The sequence below is a fragment of the Malaclemys terrapin genome, chromosome 1 (genome assembly GCF_027887155.1).
Source record: "Malaclemys terrapin pileata isolate rMalTer1 chromosome 1, rMalTer1.hap1, whole genome shotgun sequence".
NCBI lineage: Eukaryota > Metazoa > Chordata > Testudines > Emydidae > Malaclemys > Malaclemys terrapin.
Genome location: NC_071505.1, coordinates 271,978,905 through 272,005,902, shown reverse-complemented (window position 1 = coordinate 272,005,902; position 26,998 = coordinate 271,978,905). Strand labels below are relative to the sequence as shown.

Here is a 26,998-nt window from a genome sequence, read left to right as displayed (position 1 = left end):
CTCTCACAGAACAAATTTCATTTTCAATTTATACTAATTTTTTTCTCCTTCCAAAATTAACAACTTTAAAAATGTTGCCTAAATGATCATATTTTGCCTAATCTGACGGCCCTGCCTAAACTGATGATAGCTGATGGGAATGCACCTAATTTAAAATGAATGTTCATGACGACAGACCCTGTTCAACCTCTAAGAACCACTGTAATGTAGGAATACACAAGCAGTGAAAAGCAGAAGGGTGTCATTAATAACTTGTCAGGAGATTGCACTTGTCCTTATCATTGGCATGGAAGTGTGGCTAATGGAGACTGCAATCCTCTATCTTCCTCCAAGGGAGCGCAGACAAGATCTCCATGTGCCACATCAGGCTCATAGCCAAACCGTCAGTGATTTTTGGATTTTATAGTTATATGGTGGTAGGAGGAAAGGAAATGGAAAAAAAGGATTCCAACACTTGAAATCTCCATATACATCAATTTATTTTTAACGTTCTGAGAACAAAGAGAAATTTGAGTTGTTCATGAATACTGCTAAATAATCCTGTGAAAGAGATAAAGAACATGCAAAAAGCAAGAGGAACGGAATCCAGAAGATAACAGAGGTCTTAGTCTGATGAAGATTCAGAAATAACACTGAAACTCTACCCTTCACCTCCCATTCCATGCCTAAGGTCTTCAGTGTGGACGACAGCTAAAATGCTTATTGAGTCAATTCAAGAAGAACTAATTAGAAGGCAAAATGCTAATAAGGAAGATTAAGCAAAGGAAATGGGTGTGAGTGTGATTCAACACTCTCTTTAAGGGTCTCATCCTGTCCAGGGATGACACAGATCTACTTCAGCAATGTGGACTCCAGAAGGAGGAATACTGTCGCTATATTTCAAAGCTTCAATCTTGTAATCGGATCTGCTAGTATAGTCCTTGAGCTTGTGCAGAGCCCCAATGATTTTCCTTAGGACTTGTCTACATGGTCTGATAGAGCACGGCAAGCCAGGTGTAAATCAGCAGTGCACTAGCCTGCTGCACACTAACTATCCATGTGGACCCAACTTCCATGCTCACAGAGTTCCACCGCACACTCTGACACACTATATATCAGAAGCAGGGCCCCCAATTTGTGCATGGCAGGCTAGAGGACTGTAGATTTACACTGCAGCTTATGTGCACTAAGACTGTGCAGACAAGCTCTTATTTTTCAAACTTTTGAGAACTTGTCTTTGCAACCTTAACATTTCCCCCTCCACCCCCCAAACACACACAGACTTGATTTTATGCCAGTCTTTAAAAAAGGTACCATAAAGTGGTTGTATTATTCCTGGGAAAAAGCCAGTTTTCAGAGTTATTTATCAGACTACTCCATTAATGTAAAGTTTCAAGAGCCCAAACAAATATTAATTAAATTAGGCTAGGCAAAATAACATGCCTGGCTTTAATGTTTTTTATTTGATAGTTTATACCACTGGGATAGAATGGGAACTCTGATTTTATCTAAAGCTGGCAGTAGTAGATATATTACCTTTCAAACCACTACAATAAGTAACTTTCTCAGGCATGTATCCTCCCAGCAGAAATGCAGCTTTGCTTATGGATCATTTTTCAAGATATAGACATAAGTCTCAGGTCTGTTTTGTATATGCTGAGTTTTGACTCCGTGCTAGTACTTTCCAACTTCTCGCCACAACTTCTAAAACACATACTAGAGTTGACAAGAATATGCTAGCCAAAAATCAGCCTCTATTTTATGAGCTATGCTCTCACTAGCTGGTGCTATTGCAAGAACAGGAAATTAGTGTGAGAAGGATGAATAATTCAGCTGGACAAAATAGTCTGACAGTAAGTAAACTGATGATAATATAAGTAATCAGGTCATATCAGGAAATCTCTGAAAGAAGAAAGAGTGGGAACTCCAAGCCAGTTCTTAGCCAACAAAGGCAATCAGAAAGGCTCTGATTTCCATAGAGATTCTACTTTAGGCTTGGAATGTATTAACATGCTGTAGCTGTTATTTTGATTGATTGCACTCTGTGTTCATTGAGATCAACCAATGTTACCATCTCTGATGGTAAACAGGTATTTGTTTGTGATTATTTGCCCTTGAGTATTACTGCACAATTTGGTCCTTTTTAAAAATGGGTTTTGGAAAACTGCAGTCTCTCTGGGCAAGAAATTTGCTGAAATTTCAGACATATTGAAGCGCAAAAATAAACAATGTAAATCAGAATTGACCCTCTGTAATGAAATATCAACATATAAAATAAGAGTATTAGGGAATGCAACACAGATTTATTATTTTTGAGCATATCTTCCTAGGGGCTCAATCCAGCAAAATGTTGAACATCTGCCTGGAGTGCAGCATCCTCAACTCTCTAAGATAAGAAGGATCAAAATATCCATCACGTAACTAGTTTTAATGCATGTTTTAACCATACATATGTTAGGATATGATTTTAAAAATAAATACTTTTGGGGGCCCAATCCTGTAAACTATGACATATATGTTTAATGTTATTCATGCAAGTATATTTGCTGATTTCAGGTCTGTTGCATAATGTTTATTCTTATATTTCAAATTACTGTAATCATGTTCTGGAAATTGGCACATGTAAAGTTAAGGGTTTTCAGGATCAGGCCTCACTTAATTTGTTTTTACAGTTTTGTTTGTATTTAGATGTTAATGCTGTTAACAAAACTCAAAAGAGAAAACACTTTTTTCCCCAAAGCCCTTTAAGTAGTTACATTTATGTTTAGCTACTGAGAAAGTAAAATATATTTTGAAAAGAAGAGTGAGTATTTTAGCTAAATAAAACAATTTCATAGCTGTGTATATCTGGAAATAATAAATGCAAAGTAATTCTGAGAAGTGTATGTCCTAAACTGTTTAAATTTGACATGAATGATTAGCTGAGTATATTTAGAATCTACCACAGCCTAAATAAACACAGAAGAATTATCAGTTACTATAACAACTATGAAAACATCCATGAAGAATAACTACCATCATCAGGCATAATTTTCTCTAAAAGCATTTGTACAGAGGATTCAAAAACACAATGAAACATAAAAGAAATAGGATCTTTGGAGTGTATTATCACTGGTTTCCCTACAGCTTCATTCTTTGTAAATCTAGCAAAGAGACCTATTTAATACTGTCAATTATCAAATACAACAATACCCATTTTGATTTGTGCTTTGGATTTGACAGAACTATTACCTTGCTAAGTCCAAAATGTCAATGTTAACTTTGCTATAGTACAACTTGCTGAAGTCATGCGATTTGAAAAATAGGGGATTATGGGTCCTATCCTGCAGGGGTTTGATTTCCCTCTTGGAGATACATAGCATCTCAGCTGCCATTAACCCCAATGGGTGGAGAGGTTCTCAGCATCTCTAAGTAGACACACAGCAGCTTCCAGGATCAGATACTACAACATTATATCAGAATAATTTTATCTGTCTACTCTGTTGCACAACAATTTATATTTTACTAGAATGAAAAGACTACTTACTGACAGTGGTTTCATTTGAACTCTATGGTCAGAGTGTGCAATTGAGAGCAAGCAACCCCATGTGCGCACACTCATCTACCAGCCTCTGTCACATTAATTGCACCTTACTCTGTGAGTACTCCCACTGAAGGCAATGGGTTTACTTATAAATGAAATACCAAATATGAGTAAGGGTGGAAGAATCCAGACCTTTTTATTTTCCTATCAATTCATTCAGTTTTATCCCAGAAAACACATTTAGTCATTTATGAAAGAAAAATGTGTTTATTGTTTGTGTTTTGAAAATGCTTTACATGTTATTTTAAATGTATTTTGATAGCATCATTTTCTTTAAAATCACTTTCAGGAAATGTAAAAAAATGCTACTTCTATTATACAATTCCTACTTATAACTTATATAGTTAGGCAGCCAAAGCTGAAAGACTGAGCAACCAAAATTCTGTCAAACTACACAAAGTGAATAATGAACACTGTCTAGGAATTAATAATGAAACATGTAGGAGAAATTGAGTGATCTGAGGAGCTGATAAAAGTCTCAAGCAGCCAAATTAATGCAATGTAATTCCCTGCTTCAAAACTTATCACCCTCACCACAAAGTGAATATACATAAATATTATTCAGAACGGAGACAACATATGAATTGTTTATTAATTCACACTTTGTTCAGCTAATTTATTTCTTCTGTAAACAACACCCTCATTTATTCTCTGTCATATCTTAAGGTTTGATCCATCCTTATGTTAAAAAACAAACAAAACCCTCATACTACTCTGGTTGCATCTCTGTGTGCTATAATGGCAGCACAACTTTAATCGCACAGCACAATTTTTGTTATGACAGTCATGTATATTGGGGTCTAGCTGTAAGCAGTTTCCATATCTGCACTTGGCAAACATAGTCAGCATTTTACGCAAACCCTAGCTGTGTCTTTATTTACAATATGCATTTTTGGTCTAACTTGTGTCCAACTATAGCAGCCCGGTCCAGAACAGAATTCCAAACTATTTCTTTACAGGACACAGAGACCAACATAACAACGCAGACTTAATGGGCCTGATTCTCTGTAGCTGCACAATGTGTGTAATCTCATTGATCCATGCCTCAGCCGGGTGCATATAAATACCTAAAATTGATTAGATTGATAAATGCAAGTTCTTCATGCTGAGCAGCTACAGAATCAGACAATTCATTTTGACTGAAACTTCAGGCTCCAAAAAGATAAGCCAATACATGTGTATGACCAAGAAACACAATACATCTATCATTGTGTAGTGATTGAGACTTGCTTGTCAGCTGACATATCTTATTTCTGTGGTGTTAATACAGAGGGATTATTCTTTTCCTCTTTCTCCCCTAGATTTTCTGATGCAGTGGAGGTATATGTTACCTATTGTTGACCTTGAATTGTAACTTATCTCCATCCTTCTAACTAACAAAAGAGCTCTGATAGGGGAACAGAAATTCCCAAGAGTTCCCACTCAGAAAGTGATGGTGCATTTTATATTAAGGCAAAAAAAAAAAAAACCCTTATTTATTACATTCCTTTATTTATATTTGACATACCTCCAACAGCAGAAACCAGACCCTGCTGTTAGCCACAGACCACCATACCCCGTTCGTCCCTGTAACCCATTGCCACACCTTCCAATAAGGAGGATGACCTTTTTGATCTCTGAGGCCACCCTTCACATCCTTACACAACAACAGCAGTTCCCAATGTAGAAGTTTCTTCTGAATTAGGCAATGCAAGGGCATGGAGAAGTGTCTTTCCTGTGAAAAAGTCAGTCCTCTAAGCTTCTGAAGCTACCTCGACACTTATAGCAGAGTGTAGAGTACCTACACTGCATGCCCCCCTAGCACAGGTTAAATAGTAGTGCAGACGGTGAGGCACCACTTCGGTCAGTAGAGTACACACATGTCAGAATCTTAGGCTATATACCCCATACAGAGGTTCTCAAATGGTGAGGCATGTATTCTGGGGGACAGGGGAGGGCAGGGACTGTGAGAAGCTTTAGGAGAGCAGTGGCTGCTGGTTGAGCGCCCAGCTCTCAAGGCAGTGTCACCGCCACCAGCAGCAGTGGAGAAGTAAGGGTGGCAATGCCATACCATGCCATACTTACTTCTGCTCTGCTGCTGGCGGCAGCTCTGCCTTCGGAGCTGGCCGCCCAGCCAGCAGCTGCTGCTCTCTGCTCCGCCTTCAGAGCTGGGTGGTGGTATATGTACTTGTATGGCAGTACTGGGGGGAGGGGAGGATAAATAACTACAGACACAGAGAAGGGGGGGCAGTTCCCCCCTGCTGACGCCTTTCCCTGCTGCAGTGAGCTGCCAGAACCTTTCCCCACCACAGGGAAAGGCTTCAGCAGCAGGGAGTTGCCAAAGCCTCCTCCCTGCCAGAGCCTTTCACTACTGGGTGTAGCTACACATATCCTAGATATCATTGCAAATGTGGACAAGGCCTGAGTTGCTGGACTTGTATGGAAGCAGAGACATCCATTGCACTGCTTCTTGTTGCACCATCCTACAGACTAGTAGATTGGATTTCCAGGAGTCCTGCATCTGTTTCATGTACCTGCACCCTGTGTTCCTCCCTCCCCGTTCCACGTAGATTGCTACAGCTTCCAATGCCTCCCTAATGGTAGCTGCCTCTGAAACTTCCCTTTAGAAGAGCTTTTGCCATGTGATGGGGGACACTGTGATGTAATATTGTACTGATAAGTATGATCTTATGCAGGATTCCCACAGGTATTCAAAGACATGAGTGGAAGAAATAAATATGCTACAAAAGATGGCTTTGAGCTAGGCCCCATCAGTGGCTGATCCTAATGGTGCAACCATAGGAGGCTCCTTCAGGATATGAGAAAAGAAAAGGAAAATTCTCCCTTCTGCATCCAGCCTCTGGATCAGATCAACTAGGTCTCGGTTCACTCAGTTTACAGAAGACAAGGGGATGATCTAGCTTCTTATTTAACAGTCCTATATGGCTTCTACCTTTTCTTTCATTAGAGCCAAGTACTACTTCCAGTGAAGTGACAAAATTCTCATTGACTTTAATGGGAGCAGAAACAAGCTTCTGGGTAGCAGTTGTTTACTGGCCACTTGATGCATCAAAAGAACTTGTGCTGGAATTTGATGAGTAGGGAACTGATTTATTTGCAATTACTATTGGCTGCTTAATTCTGGTGGTGTTAATTTACACATTAAGTGTTTCTCCAACTTCTTTTATTTTTCATTTTTAAAGCTATCCTCAAGACTTTTGATCTGAAGGCAGGGGGTCAGGGTCGGCTCCAGGCACCAGCTTACCAAGCAAGTGCTTGGGACGGCCACTCCGGAGAGGGGCAGCATGTCCAGCTGTTCGGTGGCAATTCAGCGGACGGTCCCTCACTCCTGCTCAGAATGAAGGACCTTCTGCCGAATTGCCGCCGCAGATCGCAATTGCGATCGCAGCTTTTTTGTTTTGTTTTGTTTTGTTTTTTGGGGGTTTTTTTGGTTTGGCTGCTTGGGGCGGCCAAAACCCTGGAGCCGGCCCTGCAGGGGGTTACCAAGGCAACTCTCTCAGCAGGTCATTATCGAAACCTCATTATCAGACACTGGACTGTGGATGATTTTTCATTGGCTAAACTTACCCATTCAGCCCATAACCTGATTTTAATATTATTTTCCAAACTCAACATGCCAAATCTTTATTTTGTTGATTCAGGAAACCAAATAAAATACCATGACAATTTACAAATAAACTCTGTCCACAGGCTCCAGGGAATGAATATATGTTACAATTTTATATGTGTATTTCCATTATAACAGAAATATTAGAAATCAAATAAGAGATGTTAATGTGGGGAAATTGAAGAACTTTGGGTTTGCAGGAAAACATTCTGTTATTTCAATACAGTTTACAAAGGTAAGTACATAGACAAATATGTTGGGTAGATAGTTGAGTTTTTTCCCCCTTGTGGAGAAATTCTACATAGCCTTTATAGGCTGTTGTCTATATACACTGATGTGCAAGATTCCCACTGTAATGTGATAGCAATATGTTAAGCAACAAGCAGTAACTGAAGAAAATACTGATTCTGAATCCAGTTGGAATTGCCATAAATTTTAAATTGTGCAAATACAGAATTACGTAAACAGAGCATACTGAAACAAAAGACACTTGTTCCTGGAAAAACTTAAAAGGACAATGTTAAAACATGCGATTAAAATTTCCAGTCATTCTATATCCCCACTAGCATAAATTACCTATGCTATATCAGGTTTTGGGGAAAGACCTGCTCTGAAGAAGTTTTGATATCAGGTTATTATGTAAGATTATCAAACAAATATTTTATGAATTTTATTCCAACAATCTTTAGAGATTAGAGACAATAGGTGACATTCTGGTGCTGCTGAAATTAATGGGAGTTTTACCGTTGACTTCAATGAGCCCAACATTTTCCTCAACTTCTTTTTCCAGGTTAAAACTATGAATTGAGATCTACCAAGATGCTCTATAAAAGATATTATATGTGAAAGCATAGTAACAGCTCTACCCATTGATGTTTCCTTTTAATTCAGTCAGAGATCAAAGTAAGTTTCTCTGCTCCTGCTAACAAAAGGTCTGTTTCTAATGAAGCTCTACCCACAGCCTATTATTCTAGGATCTGTGAAAGAGAAATATTTTTTTTAAGTTAATAGGACAAAAATCAAACTAGGTTTCTTCCAGAGATCATATTCTACTGTAGTATTTAACACAAAGATCCAAGGTGAACCCAGAATGGATGTGGCAAACTTAATTGTTTTCCATATTTTTCCAGTGTAGCAAGTGTGTACAGTTACTGCAAAGCAGCATCAAGCCAGAAAACTGTAAGTAGTCCTACCTCACTGACTACAAACATATACGTGTAAAGTGCAAAGGGAGGGCCCAATCATGCAAGGTGCTGAATACCATTATTAGTTATATTACTGTAGCACCTAGTTATGGACCAGATTCACTTCCTAGTAACAGGAGCTGAAAGTGCTCAGTACCTTTCAGGATCCAGTGCTATATGAAGCAAGGCTGCTTGCATACTGTTGGACGCAGGTTCTGTGCAGAGACTGAGGCAATATTCCTTACTGCATTTTCTTCCTAAGGGCTGTTTTCCTCCCCCAATTCCAGCTTTCCAAGCCCAGACATTTTGGGGCTGCAGGAGCTATTAAGAAAATGCAAGAAATATTTTCACTCTCCTCACTCTCAAATTTTTTTTGAAAATTTGAGCGAAAAAATACCACACTTCTGGCCATGCCACAAATCTTGGAATGCAAATGCCTTCACAAATCTAACTATCCCCATGGCTGGTGTTCACTCCTACGAATACTTATTTTGGTGGGAAAACGGTTTGGGGAATTCAAATAATAATTTGAATTGGCACAGCATTGCATGGTAATCACAAACTATCTTCCAAGTGACATGGGATACTTCCAAGTGAAACCAGATACTTGGGTTCTTTAACACTGTACCAAATTCCAACACAGGGTAAGATCATCAGTTTGTGATCTAGTCCACAGCAAGAGGAAACATTGTTGAGCTACCCCTGGAGCTGTCATCCTGGTGTTAATTAAGATAATACACTGCCAGATGTCTATACCACTGCAGTTTATACACTCCGCTCACTGGCGTAACTACACTGCTGGGTGTGTTTGAGGGGCATTAAGTCCAAACTCCACCTCCTCCCTGTCCCCTCTCACTTCTCATGCATGAGAGGGGATGGAGCAGCTCTGAGATACCTGCTCCCCCTGTCTTCAAGAAGTTGTGTATGGCACACTGTGCAAGAGAGAGTCAGGAGGCATCATGCACCCTTTACTCTCTTGCTCTGGCCACAGGATGGCCAAAGTCTGACTCCCTGCCAGGACCTACTAATCTGCTTATTAAGGCCTTGTCTACATTGGGATTTTTAGCCACCAGCACAGCTCCACTGATGTGAGCTGCACTCGCACAGTTTTTAAGTTATGTTACACTAGGAAAGTCATGGTAAAACTGTATTAAGCCATTTTCTAACACAACCTATTTTCCCAGTGTTGACAGGGCCCTAATATAGATACATTGCACTAATGTAAACACTGCCTTGTCTTGGTGCAACTTCCCTTGCACCAGTCCTGGTTCACACTGGTGCAGCATCCCTACAATAAGGATTTGAACTGATGCTGCTACCCACAGCAATTTTCATCTGACAGCAGCACAGGTGTTGTATTAACACAGGAGGCACAACATGACAGCATGTAGTGCTTTAATAATTTTTTCCACCTTACCAGCCCAGGCACCATCAAATATTTATAAGCTATTTTGGGTGGCAATGCATTGAAAATTCAGTATGCTCAGCTGAGGTAGCCAACACTCAGAATAACAGTATGGAAAAAATTATGTTTGAAAATATTTCCCAAGTATTTCCCCATTCGCTGTTACAATCTGTTATATTGTAAAATAAATAATGCACAACCTACTTGCTCAGACTACTACCTGAGTTTTGAATTGGATACTTTTATGCATCATGAGCATGGATGTGACTGGCACATGTGCTAAGTTTTAAGTGTTATACCCAAGGGTATAGTCTCATCTCCAGGCATGGATATTTGCAGATACACAGTCCTGCATAGGAAGATAAGGCTATAGCCCTAAGGGTGTGAATTCTTTAATACAATGGAAAGCTGAATAAGCAAGGTGACTGATTATCCTTTCCCAAGCACTGTTTGCCATAGTGATGATGATTATAAATATTTCTAAGGTGCTCATTACCATGTGTGATCCCTGGTAATATCAAGAACAGCGAAGAAAAGTGCATAGTCTACAGGGTAACCTAACACATACAAAAAGGAGTCTACATATATTAAAACAAATGCCTTTAAATATTTGCATTGATGTCACAGCACAAAACAGAGATGACATCTGAGTAAGTTGTAGAACCCCCAGGACCAGACCTTAACATCCAGTAGCCACTTTGCACCACTGTGCTAAGTGGTTCTGACCACAGGGCAAGGGTTTCTGGCCCCTAGTGATCACTTCTGGGCATTGGGGATCCTCCATTGTCAGTGAGCCTGCTTACAGGTTTCTATGCTACTCTCTTCCCACTTATAGATATAGGTATCATGGCCAGAGGGAATGGGGATATGGCTGGAACCCCCCACATTATGCTGATCCCCAGTCACATTTAACCTGAAGACCTTCAGAGCTGCCCTCAGACTGCTCTAAGGAACCAGCCCTACACACAGCAGCCCCACGGTTTGGACAGTGCCAGGATGAACTTTAGGCCTCCATACTTGCTTGGTGAACTGGGTAGATGTAGGGGTTCCTGCACAGGGCTTCAAAACACCATAGTGAATGCCCTAGAGCCACCCTGCAATCAGTTTATATGCACTTCCTATTACCCATTATAGTGGCAGTCCTTAAAAATATACCAATTGTATCTAAAATATGAAGGATTGCATTTTTAAAAATGCTTTTACAGTGCAGCATTTTGCCTGTTCTCCTGAAGATCTTGTGATTAGTTCTGTATGACCGCATGACAGCAGCTTTTACACTAAGTCACTACTATCTACATTAACATTAGTAACTTCATCTATACAAGTAAAGCAGTATATTGATATGCAAAGTCTTCCTGCACACCAAAACTCCAGCATATCATCAACATTTTGCACTACTGAACCATTATGTTAATCCAAAGTGAGCCTTTATTGTTCAGTTTCCTCAGCACACTATTAATGACATGACAAAAGAGAGGCAATCATAGATAAATCATTCAAACTTCCCATTGGGTTTCCCTTTTATATTTCTGCCATCTGCATTGGCCACTATGTTACTACATATGTCTGAACACAATACCATGCAGGTCACAGCATATTCCAGATACTTGTGCCTTCTGTTGTGATTGTCACAGTCCAGTACTTCTGCTTTCAAATGTATGTCTGCAGGGATGGCTTTCATTCACATAAAGTGGAGGCAGCCAGCTGATCTCCCACTACTACATAAGCCCTTCTCCTCGGGAAATTTTGCTGCTAGTCCATCAGTTCACCCATCACCAGGCTTTTATTGTATAATGTATATATCACATATTTCATTACTTGTGAGTCAACATGTCCTATTCTGAGCATTCTATTTCCTTGGAGAAACTGTCTTGTTAAATTACTGTATACTTGTATGGGCTGTTTCCCTGGCAAATAATATTTTTTAAAGAAATAAATATATAGGGAACTTAAATCATTACCAAGGCCAGGAACATGTAAACATTTCTATCTACTAAAATTAACAGAGGCAAAAAGACAAAATGAACTATTGATGTTTCTGAATTAGCATTCTGAGGTCTGCAATCACCTTTCCCTAGCTGTGAACACAGCGCAACAAAAAAATTGATAGTCACTTATTTTGAGAGCTGAGCTACATGGATCGTTAATGGTTGACTTATTAAATATGGTAACAGAATCCCAGATTAGTGCTTTCTTCGTAAGCACACCATTCATAAACCTGTTTTTCAATTTAAGAATAATCATTTACACATACAGTAGCCACTCTAATATTCCTTTCGATCTACAGTATTTCATTCATTATTTTGACAGACCACATCACTTATGCCATCTACAAGAATATATATTATCAATTTTCAAATGGTTGCTCTGGTTTCATGCAGGAGCTACAAATTCACAATGTCTGCTTTCAGTCTTCCATCCATCATTTTCACAAAGGAATTGATGCAGGAGAAAACAAGACAATAAGGATAGGCTCTCTGATTCACCGTTATATATAGAGCTACACAACATAATTAGAGGCTAAGGAAAAGCAGGGATATTTCTTTAGCCATTCTAATCTTCTTCCTTTCCAGTGATCTCCATTTCTTTCAGGCTCTTGCAGCGTATACAATATAGGAAAGTATGTTTGTCTAAGAAATTTCAGTGAGGCAACCTAACAAATCTAGTACAGTATGTGCTCCTAATTTTTTCATGTTGCATACCAGCATTTATTTTGTATTACTACTGTGGGTCCCCTATCTGTGATGTGTCACAATACTTCAATAATGTTGTGACAGTATAGTCCTATTTTCTTTCAAGTATGGGATCCAAGGTAATCACTTGTTCTTTCAAGAACCAGAGAGCAAGTACCACTGGGAAGAACACTTCCCCCAGAGAAGACTCTGACAATATTTGGCATGTAGAGAATGAATTTCCCTTTTGGAGATTTCCAGCAATACATGCGATGCAATTGAAGTAACAGCCACAGTATTTTATATGTAAGCACATCCTAATGATTTAGGAATACAAATTCAAAGGCCTAGGATGTGCAGATGAAAACCAATTCACTTTTGTTCAGAACTGGACAAGTAGTAATCCTGATTTAAAAAAAAACAACACTAAATGATTATGAAATTAAGGTCCAACCCTGCTTTCATTATACAGGTTAAACTCCCATCCACTTCCATGGGAGTTTTGTCTTTCTCAGAACTGCTGGATAAGACCTGAAATATTCCACTAGTAATTATAAATAATAGTAAGAAATACAGTAAAAGATTGTGAGCGGCTCACATACTATGGTGATGGAGGCTATCTAAGCAGATAGATACTAATCAGGAGTGAATCTATGAGAGGTAAGAAATATCAAAAGCACCTCCCTCAAATATATTTATCAGTATCATGGATCCTTAATAAGAATTATGCTGTCTTATATTCTTTTATATATATATATGAAGAAATGAAAAAAGTATTGAACTGTTAAAAACATAGAGGCCAAATGGAGAGCTGGCATGATTCTTCACTTCCTTATTTCATTTTTAGACAGATGTGATTCAGTTGACTTCAGTGGAGTTACTCCTGATTTGCACTCTCATGAATAAGAAGAGAATCGGGCCCAGTATGTCTACAGTGAGGTGCTGATATTTAATGAGGCCTCACTCTGCCTCCATTTTTGAGGGAGCAATTTTGTGCCCACAGTCACCACAGGCCCAAATGCTACCTCTTATACCTCCAACTACACCTCTACCCTGATATAACGCTGTCCTCGGGAGCCAAAAAATCTTACCGCGTTATAGGTGAAACTGCATTATATCGAATTTGCTTCGATCCGCCGGAGTGAGCAGCCCCACCCTCTCGGAGAGCTGCTTTACCGCGTTATATCCGAATTTGTGTTATATCGGGTCAAGTTATATCGGGGTAGAGGTGTATATGATTTTCTGATGCAGTCAAACATGTCAGCTGCAGAACTCCCTCCTCCTCATCTGCTTCTTTTCAAAGACTATTTTGTCCTTTGACAATCTATTTTCATAAGTCGTTAAGGTTGCTGTCCTCTTTTACTCTCTCAAAATGTCACTGGGGTGGGTGCATCTCAAAAGCGTCATCGACACCTTCCTCATTCAGTGCATTGGCTCTGGATTCTCTGTGGGCACAGGGGAGATTTGGGAAAAAAGAGGAATCATTTTAACTGTCCAAAACCTGCACCTGTGGAATGCAGCCATTCTGCATACACATGGAGATTTACAGGACTCATGGTTACAGTCCAAGCAGATGTTGGAAACCAACCACAAGAACACATTTGCCTAAATTCTGTATATTTCTTTAAAGTTGACTTTTTTCATTTTTGGTTGGAGAACTTGAGAGAAATTGGGATTCAAAATAAATACCATTATGGTAAGTATACTTCCTAGGCATGTTCCAGGTGGCATAGAAAGATGTAGCCACATTAATTTCAGTAGAGCTAAAATAGTGTAATCAGCTGATAATCTGGCTATTTTAATCCAATTCTGGAAGGCTGTTACAAGCTGTGTTTATCTGGCAACCAGCCTGAGAATGAATGGGTTAAATCCCTGCACTAGTGTGCTGTTCCATCTGTTAAAGATTGCATTCGCTGAAAGGTTCAGCAGAAAGTATGTTGGGAGCTGTAAAGAGACAGCGGGAAACAGGCTGAAGGTTGGTTGGACTTGTGGGTTAGTAGAATCAGTCACAGAAGTGACACTTTCTCTGCTATGAAATGTATTACATATTACAAGGTGGTTTTCAGGCTAAAACATGTCATTTGTCAAGTAGTGAATGTCTGCATTCTGAAATCGTTCAATCCATGCACCAGCATATGCTACATTTTTCACTTTATTGGAGAGGCTTGTTATACACAATGAAATGCTGCAGCCCACTTTTAAATTTTTGGAAGCAACTTCCATTTAGTTGTGTTTTGATTGTACTGAGTCAGTCGTGTGTACTGAATTATCCAAAGATTAATTTAACACTTTTAAAATGTATAGTAAAAGTGTTCGTAGCAGTGGCTGTCGTTAAGAAGGCAACATTTACCCACAATTACCACAGACAGTGTTAATCAAGATACTGAAGTTTTCTTCTCTGTATTTAGAATAGGAAAGAACCAATGTGTCTCTAATATCCTGAGTGGTAAAGGAGAGTAAATGTTCACTTTCTAACAGCCACTTCCTTATGTATGGATGACACTAAATAAATAACGTTTCATTTTGTTAGGAAGATACTTAAAATAATATTAAGTATATAAGAGTGCATCTAAAAACAACATATATTGATTAGTGTAATTTAATCTATGTATTCATTCATGGACAACATTTTAGAGGGAGTCAAAATCCACAAGCTGTCTCTCAAAGGCTGGATATTACTTTTCAATCCTAAAGATAGTTGAAGAACATAAACTGGCAGAGATTTCTGCATTGACTATATAGCTGAGGAAACTCCTGTGTGTTGTTTATTCAAAAAAGTACATGAAATATTTTGCAACTAATGAAATATAACAAACTAACAATTTTCAGGAGAATATGTAAATAATTAATAAGCAGGAGAAATGTGCCCCTTTTGGGGATATTTGAGTACAGATGTATTAAACTTGCATGCCCTGGAAGATATAAAAGTATTCCAGTTCAGACATCTTTATAACCAGAGACTACAGCTACTTCTTCTTACCCATACATGGTTCCAATTTAGAGTATGTTCATGTAAATCTCAGCTCAGAATGTAGCAATTAGGCAGCTCATTTTGCCAATCAATAGATTTGTCTGAAATCATTTTTGCTAAGGCATCACATACATGAAATGCATTTAATGTTGCTTTTCTCCAAATTCTTGAAATAAACCTATTTTCCTTTTGAATGCAATGTGTCAGTTCTGTTTACATAAGAAGAAATATTGAAGCTTTTCTTTTAAATAATCAGCTGTAATTAATTCTTGGCCTCTGGTATGGTTTCAGTGCTTTTAGCATTACGCCTTTGAAAGCCAGCAAAAGAAAAAGCCATTCACTTTAATTTTGTGTTTTCCTAAATAATGTAGATCATGAGGAAACTTCACAACAATATTTAATAGAGCTGTGTCTGCTTTCACTAGTCTATCTATTCATTAGGAAATATTTCTTCATCAATATATTTGCCAGTAAACACCACATTGTTCTATTCAGTTTCTAGAGCTTCCGGTTCACTTGTAGCAGCAACATAGTGGCAACCAACTACAAGTCACTAGAGAAAACAATAAACCAGTTCATCCTTGGAGTGAAACCAAGGAAGCCAATGAGTTACACTACGGATACATTTTCTCCAATGTGCCCAGTTCCAAGTTCCACCTTAAAAAGCAGAAACAGGCACAGAAACTGTGTGATATTAGATGATGAACTCCATGGTAAGGGAAACCTACATTTAGCTAGGCATGCTTTAAGCAAAAGGTGACTCACTGCAGCCAATGGAAATGAATGTGCACAGCCTGAAGAAACATTATTTAATCAAACAAAATATATAGGAAAGGTGTAAAATGGGCTACATTTACTGAGGAGCTCCTAATAGTTTTAATGCCATATATTCATTAGACACTGTATAAATTAATTAGATTGTGGGTACTCTCATTAAATGCTATTTAATGAGTTAATAAGCTTGACAAGCAATGACAAATTGTTTAAGTGCATGTATGGGCAGATTTTGTTGTATTTGGAGAGTTGTGTGCTTGACAGTGTAATGCTTTGAATATATGTATGGGCTAATATAGTGTATGTGAAGTGACCTCTTATGCGTCTGGAGTGCACTAACAAGTAGGGAAGAACCTATGGGGAAAAAGGTGATAATTGGATAAGCATAAGAGTCTCCAGTTTGTCAAGGGAGTACTCTGCAATTGAGATTCAAGAACCACCCACTGCCTAGGACAAGGAAGAAACTTCTCCCCAGCGCATATTAGTGCCTAATTGAACATTACAGGGGGGCTCCCAGCTTCCTCTGAAGCACCCGGTACTAGGGTTAACATTCGTCCGGATTTACCCGGACATGTCCTCCTTTTTGTGCTAAAAATAGCGTCCGGGGGGAATTTGTAAAGCACTCACAATGTCCGGGATTTCCCCCCTCCCCCGGAGCGGCTGGGAGGGCTGCAGGAAAGTCCCGGGCTGGACTCCGGAGCAGCTGGAGAGGAGCTCCGCCCTGCATTCTGAGCAAGTGTCTCAGCACAAAGTGCAGCCCTCCCCTTTTGCAACTGGGAGCGGTTACTGCCATGCAGCGTAGCAAAACGGGAGCGAGAGCACTTTGTGCTGATACAAGGGCAGCTCTCCCCTGCAACCCGGTCTGGGCCAGGGACCGGGTTTTGTTGTGCAGGGCCAGGGACCGGGTTTTGTTGTGCTGGGGAGCTTAGCCACGTGTCCGGCTCGCACAGAGCCCAACACCCTGTTCTGAGCAGCAGGGTAAGGGGGGCAGGAGAAGGGGCAGGGAGGTTCTGGAGGGGGCAGTCAAGAAACGGGGGGGGGCTTTTTGGGGGGAGTGGAGAAAGTTTTGGGCAGTCAGGGTACAGGTAGGGGGTAGGGTCCTGGTGGGCAGTTGGGGGGGGGTCTTAGGAGGGGGCAGTTAGGGGACAAGGAACAGGGAGTCTTAGGTAGGGGGTGGGGTTCTGGAGGGAAGTTAGGAGCAGGGGTCCCAGGAGGGGGCAGTCAGGGGACAAGGAGCGAGGGGGTAGGGGGCTGGGAGTTCTGGGGGGGAGCTGTCAGGGGGCAGGAGTGGGGAGAGGGATCGGAGCAGTCAGGGGACAGGGAGCAGAGGGGTTTAGATGGGTTGGGAGTTCTGGGGGGGGCTGTCAGGGGGCAGGAGTGCGGAGAGGGATCGGAGCAGTCAGGGGACAGGGAGCAGAGGGGTTTAGATGGGTTGGGAGTTCTGGGGGGGAACTGTCAGGGGGCAGGAGTGGGGAGAGGGATCGGAGCAGTCGGGACAGGGAGCAGAGGGGTTTAGATGGGTTGGGAGTTCTGGGGGGGGCTGTCAGGGGGTGGGGAGTGGTTGGATGGGGCGTGGGAGTCCCAGGGGTCTGTCTGGGGGTGGGGGTGTGGATAAAGGTTGGGGCAGTCAGGGGACAAGAGGCAGGGAGGCTTAGATAGTCCTGGGGGGCAGTTAGGGGCAGGGGTCCCAGGAGGGGGTAGTCAGGGGACAAGGAACGGGGGGAGGGTTGGGAGGTCAGGGGGGGCGGGAAGTGGGAGGGGCAGGGGCGGGGCTAGGGCGGGGCTTCTCCCGTCCTCTTTTTTGCTCGCTGAAATATGGTAACCCTACCCGGTACTGATCCATGTCAGAGACAGGTTACCTGACTTGATGATCTATTATGGCATCTACTGTGGCTTTAATTCCCAGTCAGGGATTGATGGATATGTATGTATATTTATCACAGTTGTAGCTGCTAGAGTCTTTGTAGGCCCAGGAGAACTGGGGGAGCACATGCAGAACAAGTAAATGCTTCAGCCTTTCAGAGGATGCAATATGCATTCCCTGTATTGGCTCAGATCTACTGATTAGTGGGAAGGGTGGGATAATGGCCCCATTTGTCAAGTGTCACCACTGGACTTTGTGCTTGCTCTTATGGAGCACAAAGATTACTGCTGATCTCTGTATAGGGCACATTGGGCTCTCTATCTCCTCTTTCCTTCATGCCACAATCTATCCCCAGATCTCCATTTGAGAAGAGAAGGGTGTATTGTTCAAGGGAACACATTCTTCATGGAAATGTTATAAATATTGCTATTGCAATGTGAAGGCCAAAAATAGTCTGCATTTAGTTTTAATTATGATGCAGTTGCAGTGCATTAAACTATGCATGGTTAAGTGAATTTAGCAATATACCTTAATCACAATCTTCCAGCAATGTAGCTGATCTACAGTTCAGAAATAAATTACCATCCATTGTTTTAAATATTTTCTTGAAAAGTAAAACTCTATTGAACGAATTGTTTAACCATGTAATGAGCTGAGCATATGAATTCGAAGGGTAATTTCTGACCAGTTAATTTGATTTCTCCAATTCCTTTAAAACCAATTTTAAAAAGGAAGTTTATACCTTAGTAGCAGGTATAAATAATGAGGAAAAAAATAATCTTGGATGAGCCTATACCTCTTTTAAAGTATTCCATTCCTTTTGAACATCCCAGGGAAGGAAGTTTAATGTAATCTAATGACAAGAAAAGCAGAACCACACCATTACTGATGCTTTGAGAATCAGGTGAGAAACCTCTGTTGATGTCATCGTTTTCAGCAAAACTAAATTAACACACAGAAAATTGTTCTCCAACATCCTCCAGTGTATACTAGCCTGAACAAGCAGGATCTCAACAACAGAGCTCAAACTTCATAAAATACACTGGGTGGGACTATTTTGAAACAGGATCTTGAACAACTCAGCTACCAAAGCAGCATCAGAGAATGCCATCACACTCCATTTATGGCACCTAAAGATCAGATACACATGAAGCTGCTCTGCATTATTATGGCAGCAACATTGACTCCAGAAGCCAAAATAACACAGATTTCATAGGAAGGCCTCTAAGGAGAGGAGGCAAGAACCAAAAGAGTAGATTTCCTAAAGCAGTTTTTCCATCAAAGATAACTGTCTACTGTCTAGTCAATCCCAGACTCCTGGGTAGTACAAAAAAGCCTCATCTTTTGATTGATCCAGTTTTTGTAATATTAAATTCTCAAAGCATTCTCAGGGCCCATTCAAACTGCAAATACCCAATTGTGTCCCTCACCCAGGCTAAAGAGTTTGGACATTTTCAATTTATTTGGCTCTGTGGCTTTTGCATGCTTTGTAGATGTGATAAAAGCATAGTTAGGTCTCATCTACATTTCAAGATCAAAATGTGTTTTAGCCAGGTCAAAGTACAGCCATATGCAAACAGGCCCTTGACACTATCTTATTTGCAGCATAGACAGATCCTTAAGGAGGAAGGTCAAACCCTGATCAGTACTATTAAGGACTAGTCTATATAACAAATATTCTAAAACCCTCATGGCTGAGATGACAGGTACCTCTTTTAAAAAAAGGGGTCCCAAACTCTTCATCAAAACAAAGTCCCAGGTCACAAGCTCACTTCCTGTGCCAGTATTGGAGGACATTGTAGAGCACATTTAGCAAACAATATATTTAATAAAAATTTACAACACTCAACATTATTATTGATTTATCATATATGCTTTATCTTAATATATGTCCCAGTTTTCACTGATCATTACAACAGTCACCTGAAGCTACTTAAGTGAAAACATTTGTGATGCTGAGCCAGCGAGGTTAAGCAACCAGCAGGCTGAGTGCCCCAAAGGCAACCTTTAAGGACATATTAGTAGAACAGGGATTGGCAACCTTTGGCACGCAGCCCATCAGGGAAATCCGCTGGCAGGCTGGGACGGTTTGTTTACCTGCAGCGTCCGCAGGTTCGGCTAACAGCAGCTCCCACTGGCCGCGGTTCGGCGTTCCAGGCCAATCGGGGCTGCAGGAAGCAGCGGCCAGCATGCCTTTCAGCCTGCGCCACTTCCCGCAGCCCCCATTGGCCTGGAACGCCGAACCACGGCCAGTGGGAGCTGCGATCGGCCGAACCTGCGGATGCTGCAGGTAAACAAACCATCCCGGCCCGCCAGTGGATTTCCCTGATGGGCCACGTTCCAAAGGTTGCTGATCCCTGGAGTAGAGTATTGAAATGGTAAACAGGACTATTCCTTGTAGATACTTAGCAAAGTCATGTTAAATAGATGAGAGTTCTGGAAATGTAGGCCTGAATTGTTAGAGAATTAAGAATAAATACTAATAGTATTTGTCTGTGTTACCTATATCTTGTTAAAAGTTTAACAATGTGATCTAATTAGCTTGTAAATGCTAAAATTCTGTTCTTGTCTATATATATTCTAGTGATTCAGAGATCAAAAGGGGTTATTAACATTTAGTTAGAACTTGTGGTGTAATAATGTTATTGTCTTCATTTCTCTTTGAAAGTTGTAGTAAACTACCCATGAATTGCTTGAATGGTTAATTGCCTTTTGCTAATGAATACAACTAGTTACTGGTGTTTTGCCTAGGAAACGGATTAGCTTCAAAGCAACAATGTGCATTATCTATTCTTCATCCAAAGAAGACCTGTTGGGGTCATTTGATGACAAGAGGCTTATCTGCTGAACTTCAGCTATAAAGGAAGTCGGACCTGATTCTGTTTTATCTCAGATCTGCTTAAACTTTGTCAGGGAAAGTCTGAGTTGCAAACTGAGATCTCCAGGCATAGGTGCCGACTCCGTGGGTGCTCCGGGGCTGGAGCACACATGGGGAAAAATTAGTGGGTGCTCTGCACTCACCGACAGCCAAGCTCCCCGCCCTGCCCCACCCCACCTCAACTCTTCCTCTGCCTCCTCCCCTAAGCACACCACGTCTCTGCTCCTCTGCCTACCTCCCAATGCTTGCCACCATCAAACAGCAGTAGCAAGCTCCAGGAGTGACAGGGAAGGAGTGGGAATGTGGCGCGTTCAGGGGAGAAGGCGGGGCCGGGCCGGGGATTTGGGGAAGGAGTTGGAATAGGGGTAGGGAGGGGGCGGAGTTGGGGCAGGGACTTTGGGGAAGGGGTTAGAATGGGGGTGGGGCAAGGGTGGAGTTGGGGCTGGGCCAAGGGCAGAGGGCAGTCAAGCAGTAGAAGTCAGCACCTATGTCTCCAGGTCTACTCTGGATTATCCCTGCAATTTCTCATGGAAGAATTTGAACAAATTCTGCACATAGACTGCCTATTGGACTATAACCTTTTAAATTGATTCTAGAAAGATTTTTACAAATAAGCAACCTCACCATCTCTGCCATGAAACTGACCTAAGAACTTTATTCATATCTGTATGTATAATGATCTTTACCCCATAGCAACTCTCTTTCTTTTCTTTTTTAATAAATCTTAGATTTAGTTAAATAAGAATGGGCTGTAAGAGTGTATTTGGGTAAGATCTGAAATATTGACCTGGTGGGTAATGTGTCCAAGCTTTTGGGATTGGTAGAACTTTATATGTTGAATAAGTGTTTTAGTAACTGTGATGGGGTGTACCTACTATGCACCAGCCCCGAAAGAGTTAACTGTGCTTTGCAGGCTGAGGAAGCCCCACCCCTCTGACTCTGCTGCACATGCTCAGCCTGGAGGCAGAGTATAAAAGGAAGCAGCCCAACTCAGCCTGGGCAGGCTGCTGAAGGGGTAGGATGCAGGCTCTGTCCAGGGATTTGCTACAGGCAGTGGCGGCTCTAGCTTTTTTGCCACCCCAAGCACGGCAGGCAGGCTGCCTTCGGCGGCATGCCTGTGGGAAGTCTCCGATCCCGCGGATTCGGCGGCTTGTCTGCAGGAGGTCCACCGGTCCCACGGCTTCGACGTACCTGCTGCCGAATCCGCAGGACCGGCAGACCTCCTGCAGGCATGCCGCCGAAGGATTCCTGACTGCTGCCCTCGTAGGGACCAGCAGGCCGCCCTCTGCGGCTTGCTGCCCCAGGCACGCGCTTGGAGCGCTGGTGCCTGGAGCCGCCGCTGGCTACAGGTCCTGATTGCAGAACCATGGCACACAGAGCTCCAGATGGATTCCAGGCTACCTGCTGAGCCCAGAGAAGGGACAGTGCTGGCAGGAGCTATGCCACTTGAGGACCCCAGAGACCCAGAGGAACTGTGGAGCCTTGCTGAGGGAGGGAGAGAGAGTAGAAAGCAGCCCAGGGGACTTAGATATTTCTCTGGTGAGTGAACTAGGGAACCAGTCAGCAAGTTTTGGGAGGATCCCTGCTGACTCAGTGGTGGGCCCCCCACCACTGCCTGGGCTGCGACTCAGAGAAGCAGGGAGGGCCTGAGTCCCACTTTCGTGGTGCCACCCTACCGCTCCTTCACCCCGCCCAAGCGGTGTCCCACTTCTTCAGTGGGCCAATTGGCCATGCAATCCCACAGCGGTGGGTTACTTTACTGACTCTGGCCATTAGTCCATGCTGCCCTGAGAGGAAGGGCTGCTTTATTGACTCCAGTCATTAGGCTGTACTGCCATGTTTTATAGTCAGGGTTTTATAGTCAAGCTGTTTGGTTACTGGCTTGGTGAAATCTAATTATAGAATAAATCACCAGTTTTGAGAATCGTCTGCCCTATACTCTGCAGACTTTTTTTTTTTTTTTTTTTTTTTAAGCATTCCAGCATAGCCCCTTCAATACCATGGTCACATTTTTCTCTGAAGAAATTAAAATCAAGTTTGAAATACTATGAGCAGTGGCTGATTCTGGTTCTATTTCCATGGAAATGGATGGTGGAAGCACAAAAATTAGGTTAATGCTTTAAAAAAAAAGTCTTTAATGTGTTCTACCTTATTTTCACCCACCAGCCCTCATTTCTGTGAAAATGGAGAGAAGGGAAAGTTACCAGCAGTCAGTGTCAACAGCAGCAGCTGGGAGTGCAAACTGGTACTTGTTAATTTTTAGCCAATATCCAGCAGCTGAAATTTACAAGTGCCAGTTTAAATAAATAATAATAAAAAAAAACTTGAGCTTTTCCAATTAGAAAGAATAAAGAAATTAAACTGAAGACATATCTTTTGTTTCTAACGCAATTTTAAATGTTCTTACAATTAGAGGTTTTTAAAAAATATTTACATCTTTAATATAAAAATATTTTAAAAAGCTACTTATACATTTAAGTTGTGCAATTTTACTAGCTTCTGGTGATGGAAGGCACAAGGCTATTGTACATATTCACATGCCATGCATGTTAAGTTACCAAAAATGTAATACAGAATGTAATATATATTAGCTGCTTTTCGTGAACAATTTTTTGACTTATTTTCTATATGGTAGTTATGATTTTATGTAAGTGAATAATATAGATAAAATTGCTAATTAATAAGTTAATTTCAGACTTTTTGACCACTTTTACATATTCTTTTGTTGCCCAATATGTTGATTTGTTAGTATCTTAGAGCATACAAGATGAAGAATGCAAAAACATCACAAAGCAGCTATAAAAAGCAGTACCACCATGCACTGACAGAGTATCTCCAGTTTAGTTCTGTTTTCCATGTCCAGAACCAACTGACTGGCTCTTTATTGGGTTAACTGGACCTTGTGTGTGTGTATAGGTGTGCGAGTGAGAGACAGTGATGCCTGTCCATTAGCCCATATGCTGAAACAGAGGCAGAATAGCAACTTTTCTGCACCTCATTAATGAGGTAATTCTTAAGCATGGATCCAGTGACCCTTCCAGCCCCACACTCAATCCCTAAATGCCAGGCTGTTTGGAATCAACAGAATTAAGTCAAAATTGGGGGGGAGGGGCTGATGAACAGAGTGAGAAATTTTGTTTCTGCAAAATGTTTAAGTTTTAGTTTCATTCACACATTGCTAAGAATGTCTAAAAAGTCAGTTTGTGAACACTGCTATTATCAAGAGTGTATTCATCTATATTTATATTAACAGCTACTTGATGTTAATCTCCTCCCATGTCTCAGGCTTGCTTTTCAAATGCTGAAGTATAAAATTATGGGTGAGTGTCAAGTGTTTAAACATCTTTTGTTTCATCTATTGTAGCAGTGCAAATAACTGGAACTGGGCAGAAAGCCTAGAATCTACCAAATAGAAAGACATCACAAAGTGGCAGCATTGGCGCACACTGCACTAGTTCTTCACTGATGTAGTGTGAGAGCCGATCAGAAGATAGAATGGTAAGATGCTAGATGGGTTATTTTACTCATGACACAAGGAAGAATTAATGTGTTTAACTTCCCCACATCAAGAAAAGAATATTCTCCCGCAATTCTTGCTGTAGGTTAGTCTTTGTATTCTGCCATCCCACGATCAAGTGGTAACAGATGATGGAACCTTGCAGGTTAGTTTCCCATTGGAGAAAATATTAGAAAAACAAAGGAATCTGCATATATTCCTTGAGTAACTTGATTTACAAATATAAATCAGCCTTGGGACAAAAGTGGTCACACATGGCTTCCGGGCAATCCCCTTTTTCGGCGTTCTTAGCTGAAACACTAATGCCATGTGCACAAGGATCAGTGCCACCTGAAGAATTGACTCCTATTATGTGAAGAGCAAACTCCCCTTGGTGCTTGCCATAGCTCCCCCCCCTAGAAACTACATCACAGAATTAACAATACAAGCATTCCTTCAAAGACTGAAGAGTGGTTGTACACTAAGAAAAAGAATTTGTATGTAACAGTGTCACCTGGTGACTGACTCCTACCATAACAATACCATCTCTTTCAGTGTACAGTGAAGTGTGCTATGACTAGATGAAGGGAGTGAGTCACATACACAAACTGGTTCAAAGTAACTTTTGAGTCTCTCTCACACACACTGGTGAACAGTTACTTACACAATAGTCCCACTAGAATGAGTAACTGCTCAGCAATGTAACAGGCTCACAATCTGGCCTGTCATATTTTCTGGTTAATCCAATGAAAATGGAATCTCCCTACAACTCCATGTTGCATTTTTATTTAGTATTTCCTACTCTATTTAAGCAATTCATTGCATTACATAAAAAAAGCTAGGAGGACAGATCTTCAGAAGAATACATTAACACCTTGAAATATCAGCTTCCTGGGCCTGAAGTCACCACTTACAAATCAGTGTCAACTGTATCTCAAATACTAATTGTTTTCTTCTGTTGTAATATTACTAAATTAGGTCCAGTAATTAGACCTGAACGATGGTAAAACATAGGCAGCCTTCCCACACCCCTTGCATTCCTACTGAGGCCAGGTATTATGCCCATCTTTTCATTCCCAAATTATAAGGACCTGGGAGTCTCCTAATCAGGCCTATCACTAAGAGGGAAAGAGGTGGTGACACTGTTTCCGTAGGATCAATTCTGAGCACTACCTCGAAGAGGTAACATGAGACCATTGCTGAATACTAGCAACCCTACAAAATCTTGTGCTGTGCTTTTATGAAGATTATATGAAAATTAGTTGTATACAAAAATGTAGAGACAATTTTTTGCAATAGTCACATGAAAAATATTTAATTATTTCAAGTATGTCACATCCACAAATCTCTGAAGATTTGTTCATTTTTTGTTACATATTATCCATATGCATTTGTACAGTGCCCAACACAATGGGCTTGTGTTCTGACTGGGGTTTCTGTAATACAAATTAATAACTGTTATCAACCCCTTAAACTTAAACCCAATTATTTTACAAAAAGCTTAAATTTGTCTTTGTGATCATTTCTGATCATCACATTTTCTTGCATTCATTGTCAACTAATAGATTTTTCAAGGATAACAAAAATAAACAGAATACATTATTCAAGAAATAATTATGGTATATTATGTTAATACCATTTATCTCAAAACACATTACTTATTTTTCAGTTTCCTATAACTGCCCTTATCTATCTTGAAAATCTTATGTAGTGGCATTTTAAAAGAAGATTTTGGAGCTTCTAGACTGGTGCCATGTAGGGACTCCTAAATCAATTAATACTTAGCTGCCCTGTGCTGGAATTCTAATGAAAATATTTAGTGTGTTTTCACATTTACTTCTCTTTTCCCTGGACTTCTTCCTGCCACTCAAGGAAAGATTAAATATATTGGAGAGGAGGTTTTTGGGTATAACTGGATAACAGAAGTCTCTCTTGAAGACTATTTTAGGGGGCCTACTAGGATTATGTGATATAAGAGGGTCTCTTGAGGGAACAGGACCCAGAGGAAGCTTCTTGGTTGGAATGACATATGGGAAGGATGGAATATTGAGGGTCTCTGTAATAGGCAATTTAGCACAGTGTTGTTGATCATGAGAGCTGAGTCAATTGTGAGAGTAGATGTGGGACAGGGAAAGGGAAAGGCCAGCAATGAATGAAAGAGAAGCAGCTAGAGGGTTTGGGGACATGTTGGGGCCAGTCCAGGATAGGAAATCAATGTCTGGGTAGGGAGTGGAACCAAAGAGCAGAGCAGTTTCAGTTTTTGCTACCCTTCCATTACATGGTGGTACTGGTGTTATCAGCCTATCTCACAGTGAACAGGAGGGATGTGACAAGGCTATGGGCCCAGCATACAATCCCACACTTGAAAATGATTCCTACATTACTGTTCTACTGGGACTTTTTCAGCCACTTTCAATGTGTTTATTCAAATATGTTAAATTAAACAAATCCACATTATAGCTCATTAATGTGCAATATCTGTCTACAAGTTTAAATGGTTTTGAGTTAGAGAAAAGCAAAAAACAAAAAAAACCCCAAACTGATTACAGCCATTAAGTGATTCTTATAACTTAAAAAAAAAAAAA

General features: G+C 40.9%; 1 protein-coding gene across 3 annotated transcripts in view; it reads right to left on the bottom strand.

Annotated features, from left to right (window-relative positions):
- Nucleotides 1-26,998, bottom strand: part of MYO16 (myosin XVI) — a 588,255-nt gene that overhangs the window by 548,290 nt on the left and 12,967 nt on the right. Inside the window, exon 1 of one of the 3 annotated variants that reach the window (XM_054013080.1) lies at nucleotides 8,511-8,608. The exons of the other annotated variants lie outside the window; for them this stretch is intronic. The gene's annotated coding sequence lies outside the window, so the exon portion shown is untranslated. Of the gene's footprint in view, nucleotides 1-8,510; nucleotides 8,609-26,998 lie in introns of those variants that run through there. 3 annotated transcript variants of the gene reach the window in all.